This window comes from Carassius gibelio, chromosome A4, assembly GCF_023724105.1.
Source record: "Carassius gibelio isolate Cgi1373 ecotype wild population from Czech Republic chromosome A4, carGib1.2-hapl.c, whole genome shotgun sequence".
Classification (NCBI taxonomy): Eukaryota; Metazoa; Chordata; class Actinopteri; order Cypriniformes; family Cyprinidae; genus Carassius; species Carassius gibelio.
The window spans coordinates 970663-982049 of record NC_068374.1 but is presented as its reverse complement, the minus strand read 5'-3'; positions in this window follow the sequence as shown (position 1 = coordinate 982049).

Sequence of the window (11387 nt, the reverse complement as noted above, 5' to 3'; positions counted from 1 at the left end):
GGCTACACCAAACCAAAAATCTCCTTAAATGAACAGTTTCACTTTTTTACAGTGTAGGTCGGGGAATCCACTTTCTTCAGCATTATGCATCACTGTTACAAAACAGTAGGCCTAATGCTATTTTGAAAATGAAACGCAAGTTCACTTTGCCTGACACGGGTTCACATAACGCGTCTCTGTTATCGGCTCCTATGCAGACTTGTATGTGGGTGTGGTGGTGGTGGTGATGATGGCGGCGTTCGCGTCTCACTCTCTGTTGGCGTCTGTCTGTGTGAGTATCCGAGTGTGTGTGTGTGTAGTGTGTATCTGTGTGTAGCTCCGTGGAGTACTCCGGGCCGCGCGCTCGCTCTCCCCACTCAGCTCGAGCTAAAAGCCCTGGAACGGGACGGTAATTGCCCAATTAGGCCTCTCGCTCGGCGGCCCGTACCGCTCTCTCCGCGCCTCCACGCCACCGCTCGCACCGATAATTGAGCTGAAAGCAAACGAACGGCCGGCAGACAAACAAGCTACTAGAAAATAATTACTTGGAGTGTTTCTTTTCAGTAGCTGTACAGCGGATTTCATTATCGTGAATAGCCACTAAAGCTGCTCGAAACGCAGGTAGTTGTCTTTTTCATAGGGACTTGATAATGACATTAATTTGTCTTAATGGCTGGTTCTATTGTTATAAATAGGAAAATGAGCCGAAATTGTCTTGCTGTGGCGAGGCGAAGAGGACTCCGTCGAGCTCCAGGCAGACATGAGGAGTTAAATTGGTGTGCTTGTCAAATTTCCAATAATTTGTTATATGGAACACGAGTAATGCCAGTGCCATTAGGGTTCATTTTCCCTAAATTCATTACTGCCCTTGTTTCCCTTTTATGTTTATAATGCCCAATCACATTTCTCTCTGCTTCAAGTGGTTTTACAAGGATTGGGCTGACTGACAGACAAAACACACGCGCGCAAGTACGCGCGCACACGTATGCCTTCTTGTGCAGTTATGCGCTCACTCACTCACAGAGAGAGATATGCATACTGACACACAGGCACTACTAACAAAACTGTGATATTCATAGTACCAGATGTTGTGAGATTACTTTGGTACCAGTGCGGATGAGAACTGTCAAGTGTGTATTTCAGTGCTGTTAGCGCGCTAATGCGGCTGATTCGGGGATGCTGGAACCTTTCCCCCAATAATTTAAAATGACATTACAGCAAAGTAGACATAATGGTGAATCAGTCCTGAGGAGATGACTGCAAGCATTAGCTTCAACAAAGTACCATGATCTAGTACCTATAATTGCTGTTGCTTTTGTTTATCAACAGGGGGCGACGTAGTAGCATTCAGCTGAAGATATTTCAGTTAATCTATATACACATCCTAGACATTTAACTTCTAGAAAGCATGCGGACATTAATAGGGCAACACAATTACATTGTAAAAAATATTTTAACGAAATGAATTACAACATCCCTGTATCTATCCATTCAGCTTGTCACAATCATTTCTTTAATTTTAGGATTTACTCTTAGTTTTGGCACTAAATTATATTAAGTGTATATTTAATTATATATTGTATCTATTATGTACAGTTTAGAGGACAGCAGCATCAATAATAACAGAACAAAAAGGAAAGAAAAACAGTAATAAAAGTAGCAGGGTAGAAATTTTGATAAATTCATTTTTTTTTTCAGATGTTACATTTGCTTTATCTCTGAATAGTTTTTTGTAATGCATGCATTATACAAGGATAATTTTAGAATTTTATTAAACATTTTCTATAAGCATTATTGCACTACACATGATTCAAATCCAAAAGTTATTGGTTTGCCAATTCATATTTAATGAGTAAATAAAGATATAAAGAAGTGAAATTAAAGAAATTGTGCTGAGCTTCTATCTGATTAATTTCATTCATCTTTTATTATCTTCAACCCACCTTTTTCACTTTTTCATATAAACCGTAAGAAAATGCAAAATAAATAAATAAGGTGCTTAATAGTCTTAAGTGGATTGTAATTGTTCTAATGAGCATGATTCTCTAATCTGTAATATTCTCTTTGAGTGGGAGCCACCAACGAAAACACAAACGCTCAACATTTTAGCAAGTCCCTGTTTTCTGCATGCTGTCCTACTGAGTTGTTTCATTTTGAATGCCATGGTTAAATATTTCTAGAGCTTTTCATTTGTGCCTTAAATATATTAATCATTATGAAATAATGATTATGATATTATGAAATTGTGTTTTTAATTAAATATAGCACAGGTGGGTATTTACTACAATGCAGAGCATTTTACATGTCATAAATTGTCTCGAGAGAGAAATTGGAATCACATTGGTTCACTTCCTTTTATATAATATAACAATTAGATAAAAATATAAAATACAAAATTTCTAAAATGGCAAACTAAAAGGAAATGTTAATGTCAATTTTACTGTGTTTCAAACAAATTAACCTTTTGCCTTTAAAAAATGTAATAACAGTAGTAGTAGTAGTAGTAATAAAAACATTTACGTTAATTTCTACATTTTTGCGCATTATTTATCATTAAGGCTCATAGAAACAACTCCAACCTCATATTTGTCACTATTTATAAGCATGTAATACATTCAAGAGATTCTGACATTTTATTTTTAATGGACTGTGATTTTTGACACACTAATTCTAGTTAATTCTGAATGCATCGATCGGACATTCAACATATTCAGTAAATTATTCCTAAAGCTTTTTTTGACTGGAAAAGTGAACTCATGCCACATATAATTCAAACACCTAGAAAAAAGTGCCATAAATATCATAGCTGAAAAAAAAAAAAAAGATTAATGAAAGTGCTTCAACCAAAGTACAATCTTCACAATTCTGCTTATGATTTTTTTCAGCTCTCTTGCCTGTTAAGCTTACATTGTAAATGAATACTTACAAACCCATGTCTGACCTTTTATATAAACTGGGCCATACATTTAAATGTGTTTTACAAATGCACAAATTTAAAGTTTATATGATATGATAATCAACCAGACCACAGATACTGGAAGAGCTTAAATTGTATTTAACCATTTTAATTAATGACCATTAGTCACAAAGACATACAAAATTAGTATTTATATTTTTAATGTCTAAATGAAGTTGCTTGGTGTAAAAAGTATAGTATTTAATCTTGGAAATGTTATGAATTCAAGTTAACTGTTAAAAAAAAAAAAAACTATTTGAGAATATTCAATTTTATTATTAGTTAAAAGTATTTTTTTTTTAATCTTTAACATCATGTTCTGTCACGGTATTCTTTGTAATTTTCCTTTAAATAAAAAAGCCAATCAACCTACAAGAGGTGAGAAATTAGATCCAAGAAGCAACATTGTGTGAAATCTGTGACATTGGTTTGTTTCACTCTCAAACATTACACCATGTGACGAAACAACATAATAAAATATAACACATTATAATATCAAAATCTAATAACAGAAATTATCCAAAAAAATCTTAACATTAAACTTTTTGCTTTCAAGTCCAAGTTCATTTATTTTGTATAATATGGATTTGGAATACAGTGGGGAAAATATTTATTCGATCCCGTGCTGATTTTGTATGTTTGCCCACTTACAAAGAAATGAAGGGTCTGTAATTTTTAAGGTAGGTTTATTTTAATGGATAGAGACAGAATATCAACAAAAAATCCAGAAAAAAAAAACACATTATGTAAAGGTTAGGAATTGATTTGCATTTCAGTGAGTGAAATGAGTATTTGATCCCCAAGCAGAAACCCTCGTTGGCAAGCAGAGGTAAGACATTTTTTGTAGTTGGTCACCAGGTTTGCACACATCTCAGGAGGGATTTTGATTCACTCCTCTTTATAGATCCTCTCTAAATCCTTAAGGTTTCTTGGCTTTTGTTTAACAACTCGAAGTTTGAGCTCCCTCCACAGATTTTCTATAGGATTGAGGTCTGGAGACCTTAATGCAGTTCTTCTTGAGCCACTCCTTTGTTTCCTTAGTGGTATGTTTCAGGTCATTGTCATGCTGGAAGACTCAACAATTACCCATCTTCAGTGTTGTGGCTGAGGGAAGGAGGTTCTCGTCCAAGATTTTACAGTACATTGCCCTGTCTATTTGCCCCTCAATGTGATGAAGTTGTCCTATACCCTTAGCAGAAAAACAACTCCAAAGAATAATGTTTCCCCCTCCACTCTTGACTGTAGGGATAGTGTTCCTGGGATCATAGTCATCATTTATCTCCCTCTGAACACGGCGAGTCGAGTTAATGCCAAAGAGCAAAATTTGGGTCTCATCTGACCACAGCACTTTCTCCCAAGCCTTCTGTGAATCATTTAGGTGTTTTTTGGCAAACTTTAAACAGTCCTGTTCATGTGCCTTCTTGAGCAGGGGGCTTGCAGTTGCTGCAAGATTTCAGTCCATTGTGGCGTAGTGTGTTATCAATGTTTTGCTTGGTGACTGTGGTCCAAACTGCCTTAAGATCCTGAACAAGATCCTCCCGTGTAGTTCGGAGCTGATCCCTCAACTTTCTCTTGATCTTCCTTACCCTATTGAGGTCAGATCTTGCACGGATCTTCAGACTGAGGCCAATTGATGGTTATTTTTTTATTTCTTCCACCTTTAATCGCACCAACAGTTGTCTCCTTCTCACCAAGCTTCTTGCTGATGGTCTTGTATCCTATTACAGCCTCATACAGATCTACAATCTTGTCTTTGGTCTTGCCCATGGTGGTGGGAGAAGTTGGAATAGAAGATCCAGATTGTGTGGACAGGTGTCTTATACACATAGCGAGCTGACATTAGGAGTAACTTCTTAAAGTGACAGAATTAATTTGTGTATGGACCACTGATCTATAATATAGAAAATACATATTTCCTTTTATAATTTTTCATCATTGCTTTTTCCATTTCATTTTTAATTTGTCAAATGTCTCATTATAATTACCCATATTCATTCTAAAAATAACTGTTCTCAAGCATCTTTTTTCAAAATCACTGGTTGTACGTCGCACATTATATTCCTTTTGTAGGCATTCTGCCACAGTACCTGAAATTATTTTTCATTAAATGTAATTGACAATTATTAATAACAATTTAATAATTTAAGGAATGACATTGCTGATGTTTTTCTTATATGATTGCATACATAACAGAATAGCAGACACAGCATTTGTCAAGTTAATGTATGTCTATATCACATTATTTGTTAGTGTGGTCATGTTGCATTCTGTGTATTTTATTTTCTTGTATATGTGTGTGTGTGTGTATTTCTCTATGTGATGTGTAGATTTTTGTCTTTGTATTTCAACCGTGTGTGTGCTTGTGTGTATTCATGTTGGTTCAGTATGACTCACTGATATGAGTGCTTTGACTCTGGTGGGAATGTTGTGCTCTTGTGAGCTGTGTGTTGTGTAACTGCTCTCTAATAATACTTTTTAAACAACTCTCTTTAAACTTCCCAACGGAACTGTCAGCCAACAGTGCTGACCTGCTGCTCAATAAAACACCATTTTATATCCAGAGGGTCACACTGGTGCCACATTAGAGCTGAGCAAAGCTGAATTCAGCATATTAGTCGCCCACTGGGCCAAAGCATTAGATTAGAATGTTATGATGATTTTACATAAACGATTTAAACTCTTGTGGATTTTACTGAATGGTAAGACCTCGTTTTTAATTGTGCGTAACCATTTGAATTAATCTTGTCAGAGTTGTAAAAGGTTCATATGCAGACAGATGTATACAGTGGCCTTAAAAAGTGTTTGGACAGTTAAGCTACATTTAAAAGAGTATGAATTTCATTACATTAAATACAAAGTGGCTTGTGCAAACAAATTAAAGAATATCTCAGCAATTTCTTCTATTAACGAAGTGATTTTAAGCATTTTTTTGTGGATGTATAACATTCACAAAAAATATTAATCTACTTATTATTATGCTTTACCAGCAGAGACAACAGGAAAATCAGTACCTGTACCACAGAAGCCAAATGAAAACAAGAAATCTGTAGCTGTCTTGATGAATTTATTCAATAAATGAAGCAGTTTGTGCAGCTTTTAGTGAATAAAAAAATTCTAAATTATAAAACAAGAAAACAAAAAATTCTTAAGAGAATTTTTAAGACAGTTGACAGACCCCAAAATACTTGCATTGAATTATCAAGTTTGCTCAAAAAATTTTACAGCGTAAAATAACAGAAAGAGAAAGACAAAATACGAGCATAAATGGTACAACATGCACAGGGTAGAATGACTTGATGAAAGAGAAAATCCTGGTGCATGGCATTGTTTTTTATTGAACTGTGTAATTTACTGTACATAAAAATGAAATGTGAGAAGGTAATGCAGCATCTAACACCATTTTGGAATTGGTACTTAAAGTACCAAACAGTGATGCTAACGTTATCTACTGAATGCACATTCAGTTTTTGGTATCTACTGTGTAGTGTACGTTTTTAGCTAGCTTTAGGGTCTAAATACTTTATGGGGCCACTATATATTTTTCGAGCCTCTGGTTTTCATTTGAATTTGCGTAGGTGTTTGTATGCACACGACACACTCTCCATACAGCCTCATCTCCAAGATACAACACACACACTCAAATACGCAAAAAAAAAAAAAAAAAAGTGAAGGATGGGTGACTTTTATTGGTCCGGCAATAAAAGAGTCGGATGAAAGGAGAGAGGGTCCAAAAGAGAGAAAGAAGCATTCAGAGGGAGGGGCAGAGGAGTGTGAAACAAGGTCTCATCCATCAGTGGTGTGGAGGAGCGACATTCCAGCACTGTTAAACGGGAGGACACACTCACTCACTGCCACAATGGAGGGGGGGTGCAGCTGGGCTGCAGCTGGGAGGAGCGAGGAGTCAAAGCACAACCTCCCTCACCTCCTTCTTTAGCTTTCTGTTCTTCTCACAGCCAATTCAGCAAACTCTATGGCCATGACCAATGTAAATTTCAGACGCTCAAAGCATGCATACCAGCAATAGGGTCTTTGAAGACTTTGATATTTGGCTTTTGGCTGTCTTTGCTGAAGATTGTGAGATTCAGTCAATGGTATCGTGGTTAGTCGATTGAGTTTGTGCTTGAGATGCAGTTGCTTGTGTGTACTTGGAAAATTTCCTGCCATTTTTCCAAACTGTTGCCTTTTCGACAAAGATTCTTCATTTCTCCTCCTCTTGCCTTTAACTCCCATCCATCGTTTTGCGAGCCGATTCAGCAAACTCTATGGCCATGACCAATGTAAATTTCAGACGCTCAAAGCGTGCATACAAGCAAAAGACCCTTTGAAGACTTTGATATTTGGCTGTTGCTGTCTTTGCTGAAGATTCTGAGTTTCAGTCAGTGGTATCGTGGTTTATCAGTTGGGTTGGTGCTTTTGATGCAGTTGTTTGTATTTTTGGAAAATGTCCTTCCATCTCTCCAAACTGTTGCCTTTGTGACCAAGATTCTTCGTTTCTTCTCATCTTGTTCTTAAACCACATCCAATATTTGGTGAGTCGATTAAGCAAACTCTATGGCCATGATCAATCTAAAGTTCAGATGCCAAAAGCGTGCATACCAGCATTTTGGTGCTTATTATCAGTTGTTTGTATTTATTTTAGAAGAATCTTTGGAAAAGGTCCTCTTATCTCTCCCAACTGTTGCCTTTATTAAACAAACTTCCTCATTTCTCCTCTCGCTCTTTAACTCCAGTCCTTCAACCAATTCAGTGAACACTATGGCCATGACCAATGAAAATTAAGGATGCTTAAAGCATGCATACTAGCGATGAATTCTTTGAAGACTTTGATATTTAAGTAAGCGTTCTGGCCAATTATATTGTGGTTCAATGATTGGGTTGGTGCTGAAGTTTAGTTAGAAAGCTTAAAATTTATGTTGCTTTATTATCCAGTTGTTTGCAACCAGTATTGAAAAATGCCATCCCATCTCTCCATTTGGTGCCTTTACAGCTAATATTCTGCTCATTTGTATGGTTTCCCACTCTCTTTAGCTGCCTCAATCATTGAATGAGCAAATGGCCTGTTTGAAGATTTGGACTTTTTGCTTTTTTTATTGAGAATGTGAGTTTGATGAAGGGTATTGTGATATAATGACTTGTTTCATATGCGGTTTTCTAAAATTATTTTAGGGTACTGGAAGATTTAATTCCACCTCTACATATGTTGCCTTTGTGATCCAGATTCATCACGTTTGTCCTTTTTTCTCAGTCCCTAACTCTTTGGCACATGCAGGTGTTCAAGTTTAATCTGGTTTATCCATATTTAGAAATCCAATGTTTTGGTGTCCAGGATCAGGTAATTCATCTTATTTTTAATATGCCAGTTTTTCAAAGCAATATTTGAATTGGATAACCCTAAATCATATACATACTTTTCCAGATGACTTGATCTGTATTATTCTACCTATAATGGTAATAAGCCCACTTGCTGTTTTATTTTACGAGAAATATATGCAGTGTTGGGGAGTTACTATAGTTACATGTAACAGAATTACATAATGACAAAATAAATGTATCTGTAATCTGTTATAGTTACTGAAATAAAATTTGTAGTTTAAATTACAGTTACTTATGGAGATGTTTCTGATTACAAAGGGGGTTATGTCTAAATATTTTCAGACACACACAAACAGATTTAACTGATTTCGGTAAAACTTTATTTTAAGGTGTCCTTGTTACACATTTTACATGTACTTACTATTGTAATAACAATTCATTATGCATAATTACATGCAAGTAACATATAAGACAAACCCTAATCTTAACCATATAATAAGTACATGTAGTCAGTTAATATTTTGATTTTGAAAGTCTGATAGTAATCAGTTTTGAATACTACAGTAAGGTTATCCCTGTCTGTTTTAATGCTTTGAAAGTGAATAACAGTTGAAAACATTAATTAGAAGCTTAGATAAATAATCAAGTTATATTATTTAATAAAGTAATTGAAATAGTTATACTACCTATTATATTTCAAATAGTGTAAATAATAATCTGTAAGCTATTACATTTCCAAAGTAACCGTCCATACACTGAATAAATGTTATGCTGCATGAAGATGGAACATTATTTCACCCATATTTTGACATTTTATTTTCACAAACGTTATTTGTAACATTAAGACATTTGGCTTGCATTTAATATGCTTTTCATGTACGGTATATAAAATAACTTTTGTAAAACTAGGACATGTTTTTGACTTACTGTATAGAGGACGAGTTTTGGTCAGCCGGATCACACAGCGATTCATACATATTTTGCCAGGTGGCTAATTCGTACGAATTCGTACGACCACACTCGTACAAATTCATATGAGTTTACCAAATCGTAGGTATTTTATGAGTTGCACAATTCTTATTAAATTGTATGAATGACCTACACCTAACCCCGCCCGTAAACCTAACCGACACTGCGTTTTAAGATAAATCATATAAAATCGTATAAAAAAAGAGTGAGGTCATACAAATCTGTACGAATCAGCCACCTCATAAAATACGTACAAATTGCCGTGAGATAGTGTTGGTTTTGGTCCAGAAATCTTTTTGTGGAATCCTGAGTTTTTGGATCAAACTGTCTTACTAAAACATGTTGAAAAACACATAATGATGTTCAAGATCAAGACTGAATTTCATGATCTAATTAGATCTTTCTTTTGAACAACCCATTTCCAGATTTGATTCAATCTGATAACCAAAATCTGAACATATTTCTTTTGAATTTGAATGGTAAGCTATTTCAGTAAATATGTGTTCATAAAATTGCTCAAAGAATGCATGCTTTATATCTTTTTGGCACATTGAATCAGGTGAGTTTCAGTGGTTTTATGGCTAGTTTGGTGATCTTCTTCTAAAAAGCCAAACCAATCATTACCAAATCTTGTGAGTTATATTGTTTCCTGTATACTAATAATTTTAGGAAAGGCCTTTGCACTTCCTTTGAAACCTTTTGTTTGAACTTGTTTGTTGCTCCCCAACTCTTGTCCATGTTTGGTGTGCATGTATGTTAATGTTTTGCCAATCTGAAGCATGATTGCTCAGCTCTTGGAGAGCAGGGATTGGTGGATGTAGTCTGTGCATATTTAAGAAAGTGTTTGGTCAAATTGTAGGGAGCAGGTGATGGCTTTTTGGAGTGCACCCTTTCACACCCCTCTTATTTTGCGGTTGAGCAGCGTGAAGAGGTGGGAGAGGCAAAGGGCCTCCATCCCTCTCTCTCAGGAGCTGCACCTGCCCAGAGACTGTGTGTGTGTGTGTGTGTGTGTGTGTGTGTGTGTGTCTGTGTGCGTGTGTCTGTGTGTGTGTGTCTTAGACTAAGTGTGAGAGAACTTTGAACTTTGACCAAATGACCCCAGGGCCTTGCAAATGGCAACCTGCCCTGAATAACTGTAACACATGCAGATGCACTAACCAAAACATTGTGTGATTTTACATATATAAGAGATTTTAAGTACAACATGAAGCAGAAGTCCCTGAAATCCATGGTAAAGTGCATGATAGTCTATGATAAAAACATGTAACATACAACACACTTTATTTTAAGGTTCAATTCTCATTACTAACTAATTAACTACTTTGAACTTTTGCCTCAATAGACTCAGAATTACTGCTTATCAATAATAGTTAGTAAGTAGTTAGGTTTAGGTATTGGGTAGGTTTAGGGTAGAATATGGTCATGCAGAATATATTATTTTTAAGTATTAATTAATAGCCAATATGCTAGTAATATGCATGCTAATAAGCAAGTAGTTATTAGTTAGAATTAACTAGATTAAAATAATTGCACATAATAGTAGAAAATAATACAAAATGAAAGTAAACCCATCTTGGTAACACTTTAGAATAAACACATATTCTCTGTTTTTCTTGAACAAACAAATCCTTGTATTCTCCTCATTCATAGTTAGTAAAGTAGTAGTTAAATTTAAATAAAGGTATCTAAAATATGGTCATGCAGAATAAGGCATAAATAAATGCTTTATTGGGACTCTTAAACAGCCAGTATGCTAGTAATATGCATAGTAATAAGCATCTAGTTGATAGTGAGAATTAGTCCTTAAAGTGTTCTTGGCAACATCAAGCTTGGCTTATCCAAACAGAGCCAGTTAGACAATCAAATGTTTTAAAAATATCTTCTCTCATGGTTTTAACACTGTAAAAAAAAAGTTAGTGATTTTTACATAAAGTCACTGTTAAATGCTATAGTAAAAACCCATTAATTATAACCATTAACTATACATTGCCTTAACATATGGTGAACAATGTAAACGGATTATCATCACATTACATTAGCCTACCATTTTACTGTAAACCACTGTAAACCATGAATCCGGTCTGTGTCCTTTTGTCCGATTGCCACCAGAGGTGACCCTTCTATTATATTGACACGTCACCCTGGACTACATTTTTCATGTTCCATTGCA